General features: G+C 43.6%; 1 protein-coding gene across 1 annotated transcript in view; it reads left to right on the top strand.

The window, feature by feature from the left end:
* The window catches only part of TUSC3 (tumor suppressor candidate 3), a 168,723-nt gene that overhangs the window by 113,046 nt on the left and 32,826 nt on the right, over window positions 1–22,851 (top strand). The window lies entirely within an intron of this gene.

The following is a 22,851-nucleotide window of genomic DNA, read 5'->3' as shown; positions in this document are numbered from 1 at the left end:
AGGAGACTTCTCCTACTTGATTTACTCTTTCTCCAGTGGAAGAGCTGCAAGTTGGAGGAAGGCAGTTTAGGATGGATAGAGACTTCAGATTTTGTGGTACAGAGTGCCTGGGTCAGCCCCAATTTAGTTGATTACACCATAATCTGTACTCTGTGCAACACCAATCAGAAGTGTTTGTTACAGGAAATAGCCCTTCCAGGAAATCCCCTTTACTCAGAATTGTGGGTACAACTTGGTGTGACTAAACATTAGCAAAGTTTTCATTTCACAAATGCTGTTATTTTTTTAATCTGTTCATTTGGTGGAGCCCTTCCAGTTATGTCTTAGCTTTTCAATTATGTCACCTTAGTGTTCACGGTGATGTACTTGTTTCTTAAGCCATCAGTATTGCTTTGAGCTAAGCTAGAAGTGGAAAGAGGTTGTAAAATGCCATCCTGCTAGTCAAAGAGGCCCTATATGTGGAGCTCTATCAGTATTGGTTGTCATGGTGCGAACTGAGCATAGTTTAGCTGTTGTCACTGTTCATAATTTTCATGAGTTGTCCATATTCTGCAACGAATGCTTTAAAAAACAAAACCCCAAAAACAAAACCCTCTTGCAGATAATTTTCTGTAGTTTTGGTGAAGACAGTAATCTATGTCTATATGACTTCAATCAATCCTGCCTTCCATTTCAAAAGAATAAGCAAGAGAAAGTCTGTTCTGGAGGCAAAAAAAAAAAAAAAAAAAAACAAGGATCAATAACAAATTTGCCATAAAAAATTAATAGGGGCAAGTTGCCTAGTAAAACTGAATTATGCATGGTGTACTTGGTTTGTCTTGCCCGTTCTGCAAACTAAAATTGTTGTCTAGGAAAATAAGGGGCTGTCAAGAACCTTAGATTGTAGGGATTCGCTTTTGCAATTTCTGTTAAAAGCCATGCGATAAAGGCATCTTCTAGACTGCAGCCCTGATCTGGATGTTCTCGGCCACCGGGGGCATCTCTGATGATAGCGTGATTGGGGCCATGGCGATTCATTCAGTGTACGTACAGTCTAACATTGGATCACTGGAAGGAGCTGGGTATGTTTAGACTGAGAGGTGATATGATAACCATCTTCAAGTACTTGAAGGGCTGTCATATAGGGGATGGTGCTGAGTTGTTTTCTGTTGCCCCAGAAGGTTGGACCAACGGGTTGAAATTAAATCAAAAGAGTTTCCGTCTAAACATTAGAAGAACTTTGTAACCGTTAGAGCGGTTCCTCAGTGGAACAGCCTTCCTCGGGGGGCAGTAAGTGCCCTAGAGGTCTTTAAGCAGAGCCTAGATAGTGATCTGTCAGCAATGCTGATTCTATGACCTTAGGCAGTTCATGAGAGGGAGGGCATCTTGGCCATCTTCTGGGCATGGAGTAGGGGTCACTGGGGTTGTGTGGGGAAGGTAATTGTGAATTTCCTGCATTGTGCAGGGGGTTGGACTGGATGACCCTGGTGGTCCCTTCTAACTCTATGATTCTGTATACTACTATATATACTGAATGCACTGAATGAATAAATTTATTTTCATAGGGCCCTGGGCCATGAGAAAACACCATCAACAAACACTGACACATTATAACATAAATATGCATAATAAAATCGAGCTATAAAATTGGAATTTCAATAATATAAATGACCTTAAAATAATTAATTTTGATAAAACAAGATAAACAACAACCAGAGACAAAATCAGTTTTACATAACTGCTCTTGCAGAGACAGCTGGGCCCTTATTTTCTTTGCTGCCAAGGCGTACAGTGCCATTTTGTAGGATATATGATCATCAACATCTGATAGCAGGAATATTATTTTCTCTTTGTCAGAATAAAGGCTTAAACTAACTAATATCCCAGCGAGAATCTTGCTCCTGGGTTGTACATACATTGGGCAATCAAGTACATAATGGACTAAATCTTCTGCATAGCTCTTTTTAATTGTCGTGTCTTCTTCAGTACATATGCAAATGTTGCATCTCTTTATATGCACGATGAAATACAAAATCAAATCGGGGTGCTTCACGCTTAGATATTCTCTTTATACAAATGAAATTTCAGTCAACTTTGGAAGAGATTTTTTTCCAGTTGTAACGTCTCCTCTATTCATTTTGAAAATGCCAGCATAGTTATTCTTGATGCTTTTGTTATCATCTGGTCAGGTCTGGCAAAGAAGACGAGAGCAGATTCAAATGAATGGAAGTTTCATTAAAAAAAAAAGACTGAATTGCTCTCTCAGAGCATTTTAAGTCAGATAAGGGTACATCATACAGTATTAAAAGTACTAGTTTTAAGCAAGACAATTAAAAGAGTAACCTTCAAACTTTCCCTCCAACTTTCAGTCTCTTATCAGTCATAGAAATGTCAGAATCATAATGCATGTTCTCAAAGATTTTGAACTGTGAATAGAGGAAGCTTCTTTTTAAGTTTATATTTGGTGGAATAGAAAAAGATAACAGCATTATCAGGTTTTTTTTTATAGTGTAACCAATTTCTCACTGCATATACTTAATGTGGCTCAAATATTGCTAAGTATTTCAGATGTGTGAAATAAATGTGGAACATTGCTGTTAGAACAGATGTGGCACAAACAGCAATTGCAGAAATGTTTGGAGGAAATTATCTTCTGGAATTTCAGTCAGAAGATCCATAGTCAGTGTTTGGCCCAGGGTACTGATGCAGCAGAATGAGATACTAGACCTTGGAATTGGCAAAAGGGTCTATACAGACTGCAAGGAGTCATATTTTATGTCCTCTGATACACAGATTGAGCTTTAAAAAAAGTAGGGAGAAGATTCTAGCCTAGTTCTTAACAAGTTGAGTTAGTGTCCAGTTCCAGAAGAGTGCTGATATAAAGAACCTTTGAAAACTGTATTCCCTCACCTTCAGTATGAAGTACAGTCTATCATTGTGCTGCATGTATAGACCTGGTCACTGGTTCACTTTAGGAATGGTGTGTGTATGTATGTATATGTCTGTCTATAGATCAAGTCTCTGGGACTTCGAGATCAAGGGATGATTGTTGAGTGTGACCAGGTCATGTTTCCTCCCATCTGTTGTTTTGCCATTGTGTTACATTCCACCTGTTCTCCAAGGAGCTCATTTGGTTCTATTTTATCCTCACAAAAACACTTCGAGGTAGGCTAAGGGTGACTGTCCAACGCTCACACAGTGACCTTCATGTCAGTGGGGATTTGAACCTGGGCCTCCCATCCCATACCAGCACTCTAACTGGTTTTCCTCATGACTTCAAACACGACACTTCTTACTGCAGTCAATTTGTGCATTCAACTATTGGACACCAAGAGCTGAGAAATGCAATTGTGAACCTACCTGACGGATATGGTCCTCTTCGGAGGCCCTGCTTCATGTGTTCCTGCCTTCTGAGACTAGGCAAGTGGCAACCCGGCAGAGGTACCAAAACTCTGGAACACTCTCCCCAGGGAAATTTGTCTGTCCCCTTCTGTTACCATCTTCTGCCAATGGGTGAAGAAGACTTTTTTTGTTCATTTTGTTTCAGTTTGCTTGGTTCAGTCCATGGTTATTATATTTCTAGATGCCTCCATCTAGTTGTCTGCTGTACCAAATAAATGGCATTTCGATATTTTTAGTTCACTTTTACTTATTATTATTTATTTATTACATTTCTACCCCGCTCTCCCCAACCCGAAGGTCAGGCTCAGAGCGGCTTACACAATCTAAAACTCAATAAAACAATAACCCATTAAAATAGTTTAAAATACTAATATTAAAATAGCCCAATAATGCCCCTCAATGGCACCAAACACTCCACTGAAATACAGGCTTATTTGTTTCAAGTATATTCGCTAAACTCCCCTTGTTATTGCTGGCCATGGCTAAACACAACACAGTAGAACCACAGGGAGGGTCTCTTGCCTGCTTCCAGTTGCCTTGTGTTTAGTTAGGGATAAAAATGTAACCCCAAACTAGACCTCAGATTAAAGCCCTTCAATGTGATTTTAGGAGTCTTTTTTTCTCCTCTAAGTGCTGGAAAAATGCTACAGAGGGATGCTACTTTAAGGTGCTACTAGACGAATCTTGCTGTTCTACTACAGACCAACATGACTTCCCACCTGAAACAGAATAATTATAGCTGTATCTGAAGAAGCGGGCTGTGGCTCACGAAAGCTCACACCCTGCCAGAAACTGTGTTAGTCTTTAAGGTGCTAATTGACTCTTGCTCTTTTCTACACCTGAAACAGAATAATGCTGTTTCTGGAAGTATGAGCTAGTAAAAGTTGGGGGGTGGCTGGAGGTATTCAAAGCAGGGATTAGAAACTGGGACATCCTAGGAGTTGGACTATTGAAAATGTTAATAAACTTGGGCTTTACTACATATCACTTCTGTGCGAAGTGAGCCAGTCTGTTTTCTTGGAAAGTGCATTCCCTGTGAACAGACAGGTCTGCTGTTCCTCTGCATAGGTATCTCCAGCTGACAACAGGTGCCTCCACGATGATAAACAGGTAGGTACTTCTCTTATACCAAATCTTGAAACTTCTCTTATACCAAATCTTGAAACAGAGACCCTACTGCAAAAGAGATCCTGTGTGGTATAACTCTTTCTCCTGCCCTTATGTATATACATTGCTTATAAGAAGCAGTGAAGGGACCGAGAAGACACTACTCCCAAACTTTGAATGGGCAGTGTATTTAGGAAAGCCAAGAACCATGGAAGATTTAGTCAGGCTGGAGAAAGCACCCCCCATATATCAGGTTACCCGATCTGATCAAAAGTCCTCATGAGTTTTCTGGATTATACATGCAGGGTATTTCTCAGAGGCCATTTATGCAGGGTCAATTTTTGATGCTGGCTCAAAGCTGTGTTTTTTTTTTTTTTAAATGCGACCTTTAAAATGCCTATTCATGGTCCCGATGCAAAAGGAGAAATTCCACCCACCCACCCCCACTTGCCTGCTCCTTCATTCCTGTTTGCATAGCCATTAACAATGCACAGCTGTAATTTTGCATGGTTCCTTGAGGGGATTCTTTGCAGCAGGGCAAACACAAAAGGTCCCATTAAAGGGGCTTTTAAGAAATGCGAAGCAGGTATGTGCCGGCTTAGCAGTCCCTTCCTGAATGATGGTTCAGCATAAAAAACTAAAAAAAATATGCGGGGCGATTCAGCCTGGAACCTGCTGCTAATTACCAAGCATAAATGGCCAGAGTATATCGGGAAAAGATGTTTACCTGTCCTTAAGGCATGCTCTGGAAGAGTGATCTAGCTTTCACCAGCATTGTATTTGTATGTCATTCTGAGCTGAAACGGGTGGCAGGAACCTTGACAGTGCCATGGAGACCACATTTCCAGGGGAGCATCTTCAGAAAGGAGGGAGCTTTCGAGAAAGGGATTCAGCTCCGAAGCAGAAAAGCTTTCACCGATCCAAATGAACAGATGCCAATATAAGCCCCGTTCCTTTGCATGTTTGAATAGAGCTGTGCTTGTTTGCTCTCCCTGGGGCAACATTAATTTTGCTATGTTGTGTAGCTGTGGTACATGATAATAAACCCCACGCATCAATATTTAGAGGTTATGGAGATTTAAATCATCAAAATAGCGGCTTATAGCAACAAAATGACCGTATAATGAGTTGAGCATAAATTTGAAAAGAATAGTAAAACCCAGTTGTACTGCTAGGAAATCGGCCACATCCTTCATGATTTAAATTTTAATATGTTAAGTGTTTATGTAGTGATGTGCTGAAAATAATTGGTACAATAAAGCGTCTCATCCTATAAAGCTTTACCCTCATAAACCTCATTCACACTAGTACTTCCATTAACTCCAGTAAAAGATGTGTATATATTTATAGACACGATAGTAGCACCATACTTACACTTATAGCACTTTCAGTGTCTATTTTGAGATGCTCATAATCATCTGAATAGTTTGGAAAGAAATCGTCTATGTCACAGACCTGTCTAAAGACTCAGATTGGGGAGGATGTTTCAGGGGAGATGGCTGAGACATTGCTGAGATGAAATGTTGCTTTCCACGTGTGACACAGGCAGGTTTTGCCTGTCACTGGACAACTCTAGCGCTTCTTCAAAATCAAGGAAGACAAGTCTTCAGAATTGGGCCTAAATTTTACCCAAAGTGTTATCAGGGACCTCAGTAGGGTTGCCAGGTCCCTCTTTGCCACTGACAAGAGTTTTTAGGGTGGAGCCTGAAGAGGGCTGAGTTTGGGGAGGGGAGGGACTTCAGTGCCATAGAGTCCAGTTGCCAAAGCAGCCATTTTTTCCAGGTGAACTGAACTCTATCGGCTGGAAATCAGTTGTAATAACAGGAGATCTCCAGCTAGTACCTGGAGGTTAGCAACCCTAGACCCCAGGCCACCCATTTCCATTCCCTGCACAAAGCAGGATCCTCTTTGAGGGGAAAACATTTGTTCCTCGTTACCTCTAAGCCCAAGTTGAAGCTGCGTGGTGTGTTGCACAAGACTCTTCCTTGCTCTTGCCACCATGCTTGCTTCCTTGCTCTTGCCACCATGCTTCCTAACACATACATAACATTTCTGAGTACCATCATCTGGAGACTTGAGGTGAGGTTTTATCAGTTTGCAGGTGGCCCCAGTGGTCTCTCTTGTCTCACCTAGGTTACTCCAAAAGAGAAATGCTAAGCATGTATTTGAAGTCAATGGATTTATTGAAACAGAACTAAGCAAACAGCAGAAAAAACAAATCATACCAATAAAAACAGAATTGGTTTAGTCAAATGCTTAGATAAAGAAATGTTTTGGGATGGTGCCTAAGGGAAAGTCAAGTAGGTACCAGGGAAGCCTCAAGGAGGAGGGCATTCCAAGAGTGAGGTGCCATGGGATGGATCAAGCAAATTGATTGCACCTTGGTCCAGAGAAGAAGAAAAAGAGGAGGAAAGGAGGAGGAATTGGTTTTTATATGCTGATTTTCTCTACCTTTTCTGGAGAATCAAACTGGCTTACAATCTCCTTCCCTTCCTCTACCTATAACAGACACCTTGTGAGGTAGATGAGGCTCAGAGAGAGCTAAGAGAACTGTAACTAGCCCAAGGTCACCCAGCTGACTTCACGTGGAGGAGTGGGGAATCAAACCTGGTTCTCCAGATTAGAGTTCACCACTCCTAACCACTATACCACACTGGTTCCAGAAGATGGAGGAGCTGTTGGTCATTGGCTGCACTATCAACCAAAATGATGCTCAGCCTGTTTATGGATGGGATCATATTCCCTGTTAAGGATCCAGGTGCACAGCTTGGATTCAGTCCTGACTTTGGAGGTCTAGGTAGTACCTGTGGCATGCTTAGGTTGGTACTCAAGCAGTAGTCCATGAGTGTGTGTGTGTGTGGGGGGGGGTTGTAGGTATGATTTGTGAATCACGTAAAAGCAGTAAACTGGTACAAAACAGATTAAAAGGTAGGCCTTGCCTAATGGATTTTTAATCTAATTTGGGTGAGGAGGCCCAAAACAAAACAAAAAAATGTAAAAATTAGGTCTCTACCATATCTGTGACTTCAAACATTGTCAGAACAAGAGAAAGGATTTGGAGAAAATGTTTCCTGGCTCCTTCCCATGTTTACTCCTTTTAATCCTATTCAGTCATGTTCGCATCACCCTGTTAAAATCTGTCTCTTCTGTCATGTAGTCACAGCTTTTGTGTCTGAGCTGACATCATTAAGGGCATTAGCACACCCTCAATGACACTGGTAGGTAGCCAGATCTCACAAGTTACTATCAGTTTCACTGTTTGAAGAAGCAGAATATAGGGAAAATGGTACAGATACCGCAGCTGATTATAGGTACATAGTGGATTATTTAAGGGGATGCTGCTGCTACCCAAAATATATTGGGGAAAGAGTCCTTAACCTTTGGGGAAATGGAACTAATGCATAGGACCATGGCTACCTGAAGTGGAACCCTTTTTTTCCAGTGGTGAGCTATGCACATTCAATGGAGTGAGTGTCCCCTTTTTTGGAAGTACCTCCTTCCCCATCTACAGAAAAATCTGCCTCTACCCTCCAGCGCAGGAACAAGCAAAGTGAGAAACCAGGTGCACAAATTTGAGCCCTTGCAAATGCCCGAAGAGGGGGGTCTCCCTAGATCACAAATGAGAGGAGTAAGAGAGATGAGTACTTCATTAATGATACTGAAGCCCCACAAGAATAGATTGGGCAACGTTGCAAAATATTGAGAGAGTTTCTCTCTTCCCTACCGATATTATCAGGCAATTAAGGTAACAGGAAATTAATTTTGATTCATGGGGCCTGCCTTGGTAGCGATTATTACAGGGAGGAAGAACAATTGCCCTCTTGACCTTGTGCAGAGTCGCATCGCAACGTGCCTATTATTTTGCATAAGATGGTAACTTCCAGGCTGCAGCAAGTATTTCAGGGATACAGCGGCATCCCGTTGATTTCATTGAGTGTCCGGGCTGGATGTGAAAGTGTTCAGGCCTTTGGGATATTGTCTTTCAAATCAACTAATCTTAATCATCCAGCACACCTCTGGAGTTTGCTCTGAATTTGGAAACTTATGTCACCATTCTGCCTTGGTGTCATGTGAGCTTTACTGAGGGCCAGCCCAATTGTTCCATTTAGCCAAAGGGCTGGCCGGGGAGGGCACCTGACTCCCCCCCCCCTTTATTTCAAAACAGTGCAATGCAGTAGCATAACTTCAATGCATGAAATAAAAATCACAAAACAAAGAGTTTTAGAAAGCAGCAGAGGTTCAATGTGACATGCCTCCATTTGGAAGCAATGAAATTCACAGAAATCCAAGTGATAGGATGACTTCTTGTCAGAGAAGGCTGCAGAATTAAAGGGGCGGGGGGAAGTGCAGGGAGTTAAATCTCCCTGTAATGATCCAAAAACAATAGAGTTTAAAATGAGAGAAAAGTAAAGATGAAGTGCCTATTTTGGAGAGTATTGTTGCTTACAAGAACTATTGAGGGGATGAACATTGAGGAGCTGAACTACTTCTTCATCTTCATCTTCCCCCCACCCTCCCCAGCCGAAACCAGGCTTCATTACATGAAGCTTGTATCCTACACATTTTTTAAAGGGGAAGTTTCTACAGAAAAGAAGAATAGAGCAAAGAACCAGGTGGACAACACTTTTCCTGCCCACTTTTTTCCAACTCTACAACTTTCTTAAGTACCCCCTGTCCACATGAGGTTCAGTTGTGTTTGCAAGGGTACACTTCAACTAGATTCCAACCAAGAAGGGGTGGGAAGAGAAAGCAAGCTGAGAAATGGCAAAAGGTAAACACATGTGCCTCCCACATCAGGTTCTTCCTTGGACACTTATGTTGCTTAATTTATGTTTATTTTATTTACTTCTGAATTTATATCCCACTCTCCCCCAGCTGAAGCTGGGCTCAGAGCAGTTTACATCATTAAAACAGCATTTCAGACATTCATCCGTACAAATTAATTCAAAAATAATCACTATTAAAACTGTGTCATAATTCTAAATATATAATACATGAACACATGAAGCTGCCTTATGCTGAATCGGGCCCTTGGTCCATCAAAGTCAGTATTGTCTATTTAGACTGGCAGCGGCTCTCCAGGGTCTCCTGCAGAGGTCTTTCACATCACCTACTTGCCTAGTCCCTTTAACTGGAGATGCCGGGGATTGAACCTGGGACCTTCTGCATGCCAAGCAGATGCACTACCAATATGCTACAGCCCTTCCTCAGTCCTTATTATTGATAAAAATAATCATCGAATATCATATTCCTAGAGAAAGATGAGCCCAGTGATGTCATACTGCCAAATATGGGTATTCACAGGATGATCCAAGACCATTTTCTGACAAAACTTTTTCATACCCTGGCACTTAATGTGTGTGTGTTAAGTGCCGTCAAGTCGCTTCCGACTAATGGCGACCCTATGAATGAAAGTCCTCCAAAATGTCCTATCTTTGACAGCCCTGCTCAGATCTTGCAAATTGAAGGCTGTGGCTTCCTTTATTGAGTCAATCCATCTCTTGTTGGGTCTTCCTCTTTTCCTGCTGCCCTCAACTTTTCCTACCATGATTGTCTTTTCCAGTGACTCTTGTCGTCTCATGACGTGACCAAAATACAATAGTCTCAGTTTAGTCATTTTAGCTTCTAGGGTCAGTTCAGGCTTGATTTGATCTATAACCCACTGATTTATTTTTTTTGGCAGTCCACAGAATCCGTAACACTCTCCTCCAACGTGGCACTTAATACCTAGGCAGATAGAACATAGTTTTGAAAGCACCCGACTGCCGCCTTCCACCACCATCCTTTTGAGGGTTGTCACCTCTGCATGATCCTTGCCCTGGAAAAGTTGTTTTTTGACTTATATTCCACCTCACCCCCCCATTCAATCTCCACCAGTGTTTGCCATTTGGGGAGGCAGTTAGAACTTTCCTTTGAAGCATTTATTGCGGGAAGCTAAAATAAGAATTTTTTTTTACGTTCAAACAGTGAGTGCCAGCAGAAACGGGAAGAAGGACCAATCAGGATGAGAACTTTTAATAGGATATTGTTTGATGTTAACGATGATTTAGTAAAGATCTTGGCCCCAACTTGGATCCGATGTAGCTTTTGGGGTTGTTGTTTTTTTTCTGTTGCCGATGATTAGAGGCCTTTGTGAAGACGGAACAAAATGTCCTACTAATGTAATGAAGGTAGTATTATTAGGACTGTGGAAACTGACAACAGGCATTTCCGTCAAAGGCACAATGTAAACATGGCATGCTCTCAGGTGACAGTTGAGATAGCCTGCGATGCTATTGTGATGTTTTCATTTGACTTTCCTTCTCTGGAGTCTGGTAAATAAGATGCTACGCCTTAGGGTCGCCAATTGGTATTCACTGTGCGTGCATTAGTATTACAGCTTGGTGTGTGATTGACTTTGTGCCGGTTGATGAAGATGAAAGGTTGAAAAGACTCCCGCAGGACAGAGATCACAGATGAGGCAGGGAAGAGGTGAGGCAGAAATACCAAAGACCTTCCCTAATTGCAGACGTCTAAGAGGAACAGCAGCACTGTCGGTATGTGGCTCTGGGCCTTGTCACGCTTGCTTTTGAGCAGAAAGATCATTTTAAGGCATGTTAAGGGGTTTATTGTGGCATGAGCTTTCATGGACGCCATAACTTCATCCAAGGCAGGAAGACTATAAGAGTGACAGGGCATATATAAAATATGTTATGTGGCTACATTGTCACGTTATCCAGAATCCCCCTGTATTTTGTTGATTTGGAAATATTTTTATTCTGCTTCTCCCACTTCCCTTATTATTTATGTTCATGCTGCCTCTCCAGGAACCTGCCTCGGCTTGTGTGTGCGTTAAGTGCTTCCATCTAATGCGACCCTATGAATTAATGTCCTCCAAAATGCCATCAAACTGCTCCCACTTATGGCTACCCTATGAATTAATGACCTCCAAAGCATCCTATCGCTAACAGCCTTGCTCGGGTCTTGCAAACGGAGGGCCATGGCTTCCTTTACTGAGTTACTCCATCTCATGTTAGGTCTTCCTCTTTCCCTGCTGCCTTCAACTTATCCTGGCATTATTGTCTTTTCCAGTAACTCTTGTCTTCTCACAATGTGACCAAAGTACACTAGTCTCAGTTTAGTTATTTTAGCTTCTAGGGACAGTTCAGGGTTGATTTGATTTCTCTTTTTTGCTGTCCACCGTATCCACAAAACTCTCCTCCAACACTATGCTTCAAAGGAAGCAACTTTCTTCCTGTCAGCTTTCTTCATTGCCCAAGTTTCACATCCATGCATAGTAATGGGGAATACTATGACATGAATTAACTTGATCTTGTTTGCTAGAGACACATCCTTACAGTTAAGAACATTTTCTAGCTCCTTCATGGCTGCCCTTCCTAGTCTCAATCTCCTTGTGTAAGCTTCTGAGGCAGTTTGCAAAATAAAAACAAAGTATTGAAACATTAATTAAAATCCAGCATTAGAAAAGAAAGCCAGCCCGGCATAAAAACTTAAGACAATTGAGCAGCTTGAACTAATAACGAATTAAAATGGCATTAAAAAATTCAACCTTTAATTAACAGTGTCAGTGAACAGAAACGTTTTGGCATGGGGCCTAAAATAAAAATACCCTAGGTGCTAGGCAAGCCTCAACACTCCACAAGCGAGGTGCCACTACTGAAAAAGCCCTGTCTCTGGTTGCCACCTGCTCACCTCTGAAGGCAGGAGCATAGAGAGCAGGACTTGTGGGGGCAGATGTCAACTGGTGTGCTGGGCAATATGGGAAGGAGGTGTTCCTTTCACTATTCTGTACCCAAGCCATGTAAGGCTTTACAAGTCAGAACCAGCACTTTCCATTGTGCCTGGAAACAAATGTGCAGCCACTGCAGTCATCACTGGGGTGAACACTGCCTGTGTCCCACCCCTGACAATACCTTAGGCACTGCATTTTGGATGAGCTTAAGCTTCCAGACCATTTCCAAAAGCAGTCCCACATAAAGTGCATTACAGTAATCTAACCTGGATATAATCAGACCATGGATCATCACCGGAAAGTGCTTTTCAAGGAACAGCCATTGCTGGCGTATTGGCCAAAGCTGCACTAAGTGCCACACAGGAGATCTGGACCTCCAACTGTAGGAGAGGGTGCAGCTGTACCTCCAAGCTGCAGACCTGTTCCTTCAGTGGGAGGGCAACCCTTTCCAGGACAGGCTGACTCCTCAAACCTTGAGCAGCTGTGTCATTGACCAGCAGAATCTCAGTCTTGTCTGTTGAGCTTCAGTGTCTTATCCCACGTCTATCCCATTTCCATCTCCAAGCACACATTCAGAATTTCCACAGACCCACCTGACTCAACTGTTAATGAGAAGGAGTCATCTGCATATTGGTGGCATCTTTCTTCAAACCCCCTGATGATCTCTCCCAGTGGTTTCATGTGTATGTTAAAACTGCCTGGAGGACAAGATGGAACCCTGCAGGACCACATAGCATAAATGTCATCGGGCCAAGCTGCTGTCCCCCAATACCCCCCTCTGGAATCAGTCAAATAAGAGCAGAACCACTGAATTACAGCAACTCCTCCACTCCCAACTAAACCAGCCTCTCAAGCAGAATACCATAACCAATAGTATCAGACTCCCTGGAGAGGTCCAGGGACACACTATGCATGTCATTCTCCTGGCAAAGATCATCCATCAGGGCAACCAAAGCTGTTCTGTCCCAAACCCAGGCCTGAATCCAAATTGAAATGGGTCTGGATTATCCATCTCTTCCAGGACTGCAGGAAGCTTCATCACCACCACCCTCTGAAGTACCTTGTCCAAAAATGAAATGTTGGCCACTGGACAGTTGTTGTTCAGGTCAGAGGTCTTCTTCAGTTGGGGTCAGATGATGTTGTTTCCTTGAGACTGGAACTACACCCTCCTGCAAAGAGGCATTTATTACCTCCCTCATTTATTACCTCACCTAACTTTAGGTGTCTTTCAATGTAACTGAAAATGGAACAAATTGATTTCAGCGGTTGTTGTTTTTTAAAAAATGAATTCTAGTATCAGTTAGCAGCAGGGGTCTTTCATATCACCTACTTGCCTAGCCCCTTTAACTGGAGATGCCGGGGATTGAACCTGGGACCTTCTGCATGCTAAGCAGATGCTCTGCCACTGAGCCACAGCTCCTCCTCTAAAGGAGAGGCTTTCATAGCAGCATTCATAGCAGCTTTCATTTCCAAAAGGCCAGGCTTGGTAGAGTTTGGGCTATGTTGTTTTTTTACAGCTTTCCAGACTCTTTTTTCGAAAACAAAAAACTTTTCTGAACTTTGCCAAAATGCTCTCCCATGATGTCAGGTTATTAATTTAGATGGTGTTTAATTAAACCCACACACACACAATCCTCTCTAGACTATTTTTTTTCATCACCTGTACCAAGCCATTGAAGCAAGAAACCCATGCTGCTTCATTCAGGTAGCAGCACTGCAAGACCATTGTGGCATCTAAAATATGCAATCATGTTTAAATTTTAATGTGGGCTATTGCTGGAGCTAATTGAATTGCCTTGAGGACTAAAATGTAACTCACCCAGGTCTTGTTTCCAATTACCGTTTTCTATTTTATTTACACAGTTTAACAGGGAGAAAGGAATGAGTGCAATCTCCATTTAATGCAAGTGTCTCAGTGAACCGTGACAGATATCACTCTGGAGATCGCAAACATATGCAGTATTTAGAGAAATTCTTTGAAAAAATATAATCCATTATGGCTATCCTTGATTACTCTAGAGAGTGTGTGTAAAGTATATACCATCTCTGGTTCAGTTATGCTAAATAAGTCCAGGAGAGCTGATAAATACTTAATTTGCTTTTGCAGAAATATACATGTATTTGATTTTATTGGGTTTGAAAACTTTAGGCAGAACATTCCACTCTTATCATCTTCACGGAATCAAAGTCAGGATGAGGAGTAGAATTACAAACCCAAAAAGTACCATTCAAAAAGTCTAAGGCCCCTTATAACCAGTGTTTGTGATAGGGTTGCCAGGTCCCTTTTCACCACCGGCAGGAGGGTTTTGGGGTGGAGCCGGAGGAGGGCAGGGTTTGGGGAGGGGAGGGACTTCAATGCCATGGAGTCCAATAGCCAAAGCAGCCATTTTCTCCAGGTGAACTGATCTCTATTGGCTGGAGATCAGTTGTACTAGCAGGAGATCTCCAGCTAATACCTGGAGGTTAGCAACCCTACTGATCACTCTTTCCTCTATATATATATTGGTGTAGCTGTATCTAATGACTGAATATTCAGGTCTTGTACCCAATAGAATATGCTCTAACCGTAAACATTTGGGCAAAAAAAGAAAAAAAGATTGGATTCCTTTTTTGTTCTAATTTACTAGAATAGATTCATATGGCTATCCCTCTGGAATCAGTTACTGAATTACTGCAAAGTCCACATTATGGCTTAGACCAGGAGTGTGTTTTCCATAGCAGTGCTGAGTGCTTGAAGAGAAGTACCTCTGAGTATGCACATCCCTCACCACTGAATACCTGCAGTCTCCTGCCTCCCCATCCACTTAATAATTGAGAAGCAGATTGATGTGAGTAGGTGCATAGTTCAGCTAGGGGTCGATCTTCCCACGTCACGACACGCACCCCCATTCTCCTACCCCTCCTCCAACTCCTCCTTCAGCCATCCCCACCACAATGCCTGAGGAAGCCATATTGGAGATGGAGACAGAGGCAGCCATGGTCGGTTCCTTCTCAGTGCACCCTCGCTGCATTTTTTAATTGTTTTTCTGCTGCTCTGATGGCATATCGATATATCATCATATAATCCAAAATACTATTAAAAATGGCAGAGAGAGCCATTAGAGGCTAGATTGTATGTTTGTTTGCTCCCTCCCCCACCCCCAGCATGGTGTAGTGATTAAGAGTGGTGGTTTGCAGCAGTGGACTCTAATCTGGAGAACCGGGTTTGATTCCCCACTCCTCCACATGAGCGGCAGACACTAATCTGGTGAACTGGGTTGGTTTCCCCACTCCTCCACATAAAGCCAGTTGGGTGACCTTGGACTAGTCACAGCTGTCTCAGCCCCACCCACCTCACAAGGTGTCTGCTGTGGGGAGGGGAAGGGAAGGCGAGTCTTCCTTAAGTGGTAGAGAAAGTCAGCATATAAAAACCAACTCTTCTTCTTCCTCCTCCCCGCATTTGGGTGATGACTTACCCACCGGGGGGAGCGAGTGCACAATCCTAGGAGCAGCAGAAAAACGTGGTGAGGGGGCACAGAGAAGGAGGCTTCTATTTTAGTGATTTTCAAGAGAAAACTGCGGAGAATCCCCCCCACACACACACTTTCCTTTTGTGCAATTCACAGGGATTCTAGTCACTTTCAGCAGTGTGTGTACAAAGGAGAATCTCCCCAATTTTACTCTTGTGGAGGCAACTCTGTACTCCATTTTGGGTTGTGAAATGGCCACTTATGGGGGGGAGAGGGGGGAAACTGGAGGGGGTGGGGTGACTTTTTTGTCAGAGTCAGCACTACTGCCAATGACAATGCAGCATTGAAAGGGGCAGGGACTCAGGCACTTCCTGATTTCTCCTTGTGATTCTGCTGTGCTCAAGAGACCGTCGGGGACTTTCCTAACTACAAGCAACACCATGCATAAGGTTTTCCAATCTCGGGATATCAAAGTGTGAGACAAGAGAGCGACGAACCAGGGACATACTAACCATGCATAAATGACCTAGATCTTGGTAGCTTTGTCCTGGAATGCTTATCTGGAGTCAGCAATGAGCTTGATGAGGGTAAATAAATTGAACTTCTGACCATATAAAATGGATTCCAAATGAACTCAAATAAAATTGAGTTGTTGATGATGTTCTAGTCCAATGGAGGGGCAGAAAATGGGTCACTCTGCCCTAGAATACAGGTTGAGAGTTTGGGAATGTTCACGGCTCTGGATCTCTTCCTGGATGCATAAGTTATAGGTAATCAGTTTCCCTCGGTTCTGATCCACTATTATTCTACGGTTCTGTTATATCTTGGATTTCTGTTCCAGTTGTCTTTTAGAAAGAGGAATGAATTCCAAAAAGTCTATGATTGATTTCATGGAAGAAAAACGTGTATTAATTTGTCTTAAAAATCAGTTTACCTACAGGAAAAAAATTTCTTTTGCTATGAACTTTCTAAATGAATTACTTAAATGTAAGCTTCTGACTAGTGTCATGCTGCCATGCATTATCATTTGTGCTTATCAAAGAACCCAGATTTTGAATAGGTCACCTAGTAAGCAATATGAAAAGCCTACAGCTCTTTTCAACAGGTTGCAGTAAAGCCCCTAGAGATAGATCCATGTTATGAGCATCAGTGATTGCTTTAAATGGCATCACACACTCATATCAAGATTAGGAGATGAAATATTTTATCTTCTGCAGTTTTATAAGAAAGAAATTGTTAAAGCAGTGACCTTTAGTACTGAGTTAAGTCTTACTGAAGTCTTCTGGGCTTTGTGGCCATTGTGACTTGCCGTCGCAGTGACTTTGATAGCTAAAGTGGATTTGGAAAGGGAACACATCTGTTACAAGAAGACCTTGGTATAATCTTCAATAGTTGTACCTAAAGATCAGTAAATAAGGGAAGGCATCTAATTCAGCTGAGGTACTTGCCTTTGTTTCCGTATCAGCCCAGAAAGGTTCTTGTGGATGTGATATTACGTATTTTATGTTAAGGGAATATATCTCAGTGATGAGAAGTCTGTTGATATGCTCAAAAATTTTCCACATTGCCCTTGAAGGGTATAGCTAGTGTAATGCAACCATGTTGACTGGTGCCATGTCATGGGAATTCATGTTCTTGGTTGCTCCACTTGGGCAGATTGCCACCAGTAAGCAGTGTCCGTCAACCTGTTTATGGCAGGCCAGATGTTAACTTTTTTCATGTTGCTGTTTTCACAGAAATGCATCACATTGGAGGGTTTTAGTCTCTAGGAACCAGTGGTGTGACTAAACATTAGACAGTAGATTCAGAAGTGTTGGTGCATCTCTCTTCAAACCAGAACTGGGTCTGCTCAAGCAAAATCATACATCTGCATGTTTGCTTATAACTTTTGAAGCTGTGGCATTATGCCTCCATGGTATGGTTTAGGTTTTGAGATGTATCTTTGTTGGACAAATTCCTGTGTGTTTAGGGGCCATGCAACCATGATGGTTGTGACTGCATGGATACAGTAACAGGATCAGCAGAAGGTGCTTAATTCTTTTGTTAATTTCCATTCCTTAGGTAAACCTCCCTTCTGGTATGCTTAAGATTTGATAGCATTGCTCTGAGGCTCCTGCTTACTGAGGGAAGGGGATTCTGTTTATTCTATTTAAAGAGTTCGTGTAGTGGTGGGAGAGTTTAGAGAAAGCTGCCCAGACTACAGATATTAGGTAAGAAAGCTACTATGCTTGTTTTGGTAGAATCCAGTTTGTATCCACAGCAATTTCTACATTCCTGTATCTTTACAAATAGTAATTGGGTGGGGGGGGTGATCACCCAACTATTTAATCCCCTTGTGCTGTTGCTCCCGTTTGTCTTCTGCCAGTCTAAAATAAGGGCTGGGAAGTTGTCACTGTTGTATATGAAACCAGAAGGTTATCTTCAATGAGAATGTAAAAGAAGAAATTATGGAGAAATAATGTTAACAGTCTGCAACGGGTCAAAATCCTGTTTAAACAGCAGAACTTGGAACTTGAACTCATTCCTTCAATCACTGCAGATTGGTCCGTAATGTAAGTAGCTAACTCCCTTAGTCGTACCTAATTGCGACACTAATCTTGCCTCTCTGCCTTTCCCCATCATTCACTTTTCGTGGCTCTTGACTTACATTATAAGCCTGAGCGCAGGGCTTGTCTGTCTTCTATTTTATGTACAGTTATTAACCTTTACAGGTGCTCCAGAAAATATTATCGTACACACACTCACAAGCAGGGACCTGCAAGGAACTTGCGGGAGCAGCCATCCCATTAGCCATTTGCTGCTTCTCCTCTCCTTCCAACCCTTCTCTCACTTATTCTCTCTCTGTCTCTCTCTCTCGCTTTCTTTTTCTGCCCCCACCCCATCACTATTGTTCTCCCTCCCCATAACACCTCCTGACACTCTTCATCTCTCTCTCCATCCCAGTGCCTGTCAGTCTTCCTCTCATTCTCACTCCCCCCAACAACGGCTGTTACCAATTCTTTCCTTCTCCCCCAGTTCCTACTGTCATACTCTTTCTCACACACACACTTTGTCTCTTTCTTTCTCCATCCTCCCTCCCATCATTATTTCACTGTTTCTCTCTCTCTCTGCCTTGCTCCCATGCCTACTGCTGACTACGATAGTTCCTCCTCTCCCGCACCGCAAACAGGGTGCCGCTGCCAGAGAGGCTGCAAACGCGGGCCTGGCTGCTGGCAACAATTTTTTCTCCACTCCTGTCGGCCTCATCACCACCTCAGTGGGGGGGTGGCAGTGGTGATGACTCACCTACCTGGTTTGTTTAGAGGTTCTAGCAGGGGAGTGCAGCTATCGTATACCTTTGACCGAAGAACGGTACACAGGGAGCCAGCGTGATGTAGTGGTTAAGAGCGGTGGCTTGGAGCGGTGGAGTCTGATCTGGAGAACCGGGTTTGATTCCCCACTCTTCTACATGAACGGCGGAGGCTAATCTGGTGAACTGGATTTGTTTCCCCTCTCCTACACACGAAGCCAGCTGGGTGACCATGGGCAAGTCACACTTTCTCAGCTTCACCTACCTCACAGGGTGTATGTTATGGGGAGGGGAAGGGAAGGTGATTGTAAGCCGGTTTGAGTCTCCCTTAAGTGGTAGAGAAAGTCAACCTATAAAAACCAACTCTTCTTCTTCTGTCTGGGATGGCCATCCTCTTCCACCGAGCGTACAGCTTCGGGAGGGAGGCACTTGGGGCGATGAGGGAGGTAGCGGATACCCTTCTAGCCAGCCAGAGCAGCCAAATCAACCCTGGCGGTCAATGGAGTGACAGATGTTGCAGCCAGATCGCCCTCACACTCACCTACCTGTCTGCTTCACCACCTCAACAGCAGCAAAGGCGGCAACTCCTCCACCCTCCACTTTTGCTACCTCAACAGTGGTGGCAGCGGTGACTCCTCTGCCCGCCCAGCTGCTTCACTACCTCGGCAAGGAGCAGCGAATACGACTACCCTGCTCACCCTGCTTCCCACCCAGGGTAGTGCTTTGTCTCTGCTTGTGGATACAATGCTGTTGTTTTGGGGAGGATTGAAATCCCCCCTCCATTTGGGGGGTCATTTCACACTTCTTCTGGATAACTCTGGGGAAGTTCTTTGATGAGCTGCCCATGCTGCTAATTAATGTGTTTGTTCCTGTGGTCTTGGGTGGAAGCCATTAGAGCTGGGATGTTTTGGGTCCTCAAAGAAATGCAACTTATGCTGAGGAAAAATTCCCCATCAGGATTGCAGTGTCTTGAGTGCTTAGTGCATTTGGCAGTGATTGTAGAAGGGTTCTTCAGTAAGAGAGAGACCGAAATACGACTTAATCTTGCTCTATCGTTTTTAGGCTACTCTGGAGGTAACTGACAATTAAGATCTGTTTTCCATGTCCCCCTTCCCCTTTCTTGTAGTGTGCATAAATGAAAATGAGTGGGCTGCAGATTGTGATGAGGCATATGGTTCAGGGACATTTTATAATAGGAGCTCAGCATGAGTAGAAGATGAGGGGTTTGAATGTAATTAATGTTGCTGCAGTGAATTGCGATGTTTGTGAACGTCTGACAATACAGAGCCAGTCCAATTGCAGCCTAATTGCAGGCAAAGAAGTCAAAGTAAATGGGGATGCGCATCCATAAGGTGAGGGTCAGCCCAGTGTGCAATCACATGGGGTACCATCCCAGCAAGAAACACATGAACACATGAAGCTGCCTTATACTGGATCAGACCCTTGGTCCATCAAAGTCAGTCTTGTCTACTCAGACCAGCAGCGGCTCTCCAGGGTCTTAGGCAGGGGTCTTTCACATCACCTACTTGCCTTTCTAAGAACCTTCAGAAAGGGAAAACCTGGGGCCACATTTCAGCTTACACCAGGGGTTTGCAACATGGGGCTCTAGAGCCGAATGGGGCTCCCTTGATGTCCTGGCCACCAGGTTGGGAGGCAAGTCCCAGTCACCACAGGGTCTGACAGCAGGGGTTCATGGGTCACAGTTCAAAAGTCACAGTCCAGAGTCCAATAGCACAATCAAAGGCAAAGCCAGGAGGCAGCCCAAGGTAAAGTACGTATTCCAAAAGGCAGAATCAGAAGTGGTCCAAAAGCGGTCCCAAGACTGCAGTTGATCCCACACTAGCTGCAGCGTTTCTGTAGCCTTATTAGAGGGATTTTCCCTACAGGTGCCACTGCTTATCATGTTAGGCTCTTCCCTGCAAGCTGACTTAGCTCCTCTACTCGTGAGAAGTACTGGGTCCCAGATCCTATGTTGAATTATTTATCTCTTCCAGCATTTCCTTAGCAGAGGAAAGGCCGCAGGCGGCCAGATGCGCACCCCTGTGCCTGGTCCATTCCTCAGCCCTAGCCCTTCACCTCCTCTGCTCCTGGGGCGCTTTGGAAGACCGTGGCAGGTCTGGTTGTGGTCAGGTCCATGCTCCGGCCTCCAGGTTTGAGGGCCCTTGCTGGCTTGGGGGATGGTATCAGTGCTGGTTCAGGGTCCCTTTGGGAAAACCCTGAGACCCTGGCCTCACAGGAAGAGTCTGCCATGGCTGAGCTTGGAGACAGGTTGTGCTTCCCTTGCTCCCATGCTACACCAGTGTGGTCCATGAAACTGGAGAACCAAATTAATTAAAGTATATTAGAAGGATTAGTGGGATGCTAGAATAAGAGTGTTTATGTGATTAATGGAATGGAATGATGAAGAAAGGGATCTTGGGGTGGTAGTGGATAGCATGATGAAGACATCAACCCAGTGTGCAGTTGCTGTAAAAAAGGCAAATTCCATGTTGGCCGTAATTAGACGAGGAATTGAGAATAAAACTGCTGATATCATACTGCCCTTGTACAAATCTATGGTGAGACCACACTTGGAATACTGTGTACAGTTCTGGTCACCACACCTAAAAAAAGATATTACAGAGCTTGAGAAGGTGCAGAAAAGAGCAAACAAAATGATTAGGGAACTAGAGCAACTGCCCTATGAGGAGAGGTTAAAATGCTAAGGGCTGTTTAGTTTGGAAAGAAAGCGGCTGAGGGGAGACATGATAGAGGTCTATAAAATTATGCATGGATTGGAGAGAGTGGACAGGGAGAGGTTTTTCTCCCTCTCCCATAATACTAGAACACGGGGTCATCTGCTGAAGTTGGAGGGTGAGAGATTCAAAACTGATAAAAGGAAGTATTTCTTCACACAACGCATAGTTAAATTGTGGAACTCCCTGCCCCCAAAAGGGGTGATGGCTGCCAACTTGGAAGGCTTTCAGAGGGGAGTGGACATGTTCATGGAGGAGAGGGATATTCATGGCTACTAGTTAAAATGGATCCTAGTCATGATGCATACCTATTCTCTCCAGGATCAGAAGAGCATGCCTATTATCTTAGGAGCTGTGGAACACAGGCAGGATGCTGCTGCTGCAGTCGTCTTGCTTGGGGACTTCCTAGAGGCACCTGGCTGGCCACTGTGTGAACAGACGGCTGGACTTGATGGGCCTTGGTCTGCTCCAGCAGGGCTTTTCTGATGTTCTTATGTCTGTCCTGATTGTATAGGACTTATGGAGATGGACTCTGCACATATTTGTCAGTTGTTGTCGGAACTTGTATATGCCACTTTCTTATAACCAGTGTTAGGGTTGCAAAAGCTTTTTGTTAATCAGCATGTCAACGATCAGTAACGTGAAGTTGTATATTTCCAGTTATGTCAGTGGGCTTCCTCTTTGTTGATCTCCTGCTCTAAATTTTGACATAGTTTGGCTCTTTAATTATAAAAGATCACTGACCCTTGGCTTAGAGGTTAGAAGCTTGGCCCCGAGCAACGTCTGTTATTTTTAAATGGTTTAATAAATGGCTTTTTCCCCCCTTCCCGGGTAACGTCAGAAGTAGATGAGGTATGAATTACACCACCAACAACAAATAAATGTTGGCACTCGTGCTGAAAGTGCTTCAAAACCACACGGGCTGCTGGATGAATCTGAGGGCTCATCTCATGCCGTATTCCGTAGCAGCCAATCACTTGCCTCGGGGAGTGCACAGACAGGGCACGGAGGCCTCAGCCCTGCCCTGAGGGTTATTCCCAGCATTTAAAGTTATTTTGCTTGGAGCAAGAATGTATTAAGGTGCAGCTCTCCTGATACCTTCCTGTGTCTTCAGTCCATGCCCCTCTTCTCATAACTCAAATGTGGCTTATTACTATC

Source organism: Euleptes europaea, chromosome 9 (genome assembly GCF_029931775.1).
Source record: "Euleptes europaea isolate rEulEur1 chromosome 9, rEulEur1.hap1, whole genome shotgun sequence".
Classification (NCBI taxonomy): Eukaryota; Metazoa; Chordata; class Lepidosauria; order Squamata; family Sphaerodactylidae; genus Euleptes; species Euleptes europaea.
The sequence above is the reverse complement of the archived record's forward strand: the minus strand, read 5'-3'. Positions and strand labels throughout refer to the sequence as shown.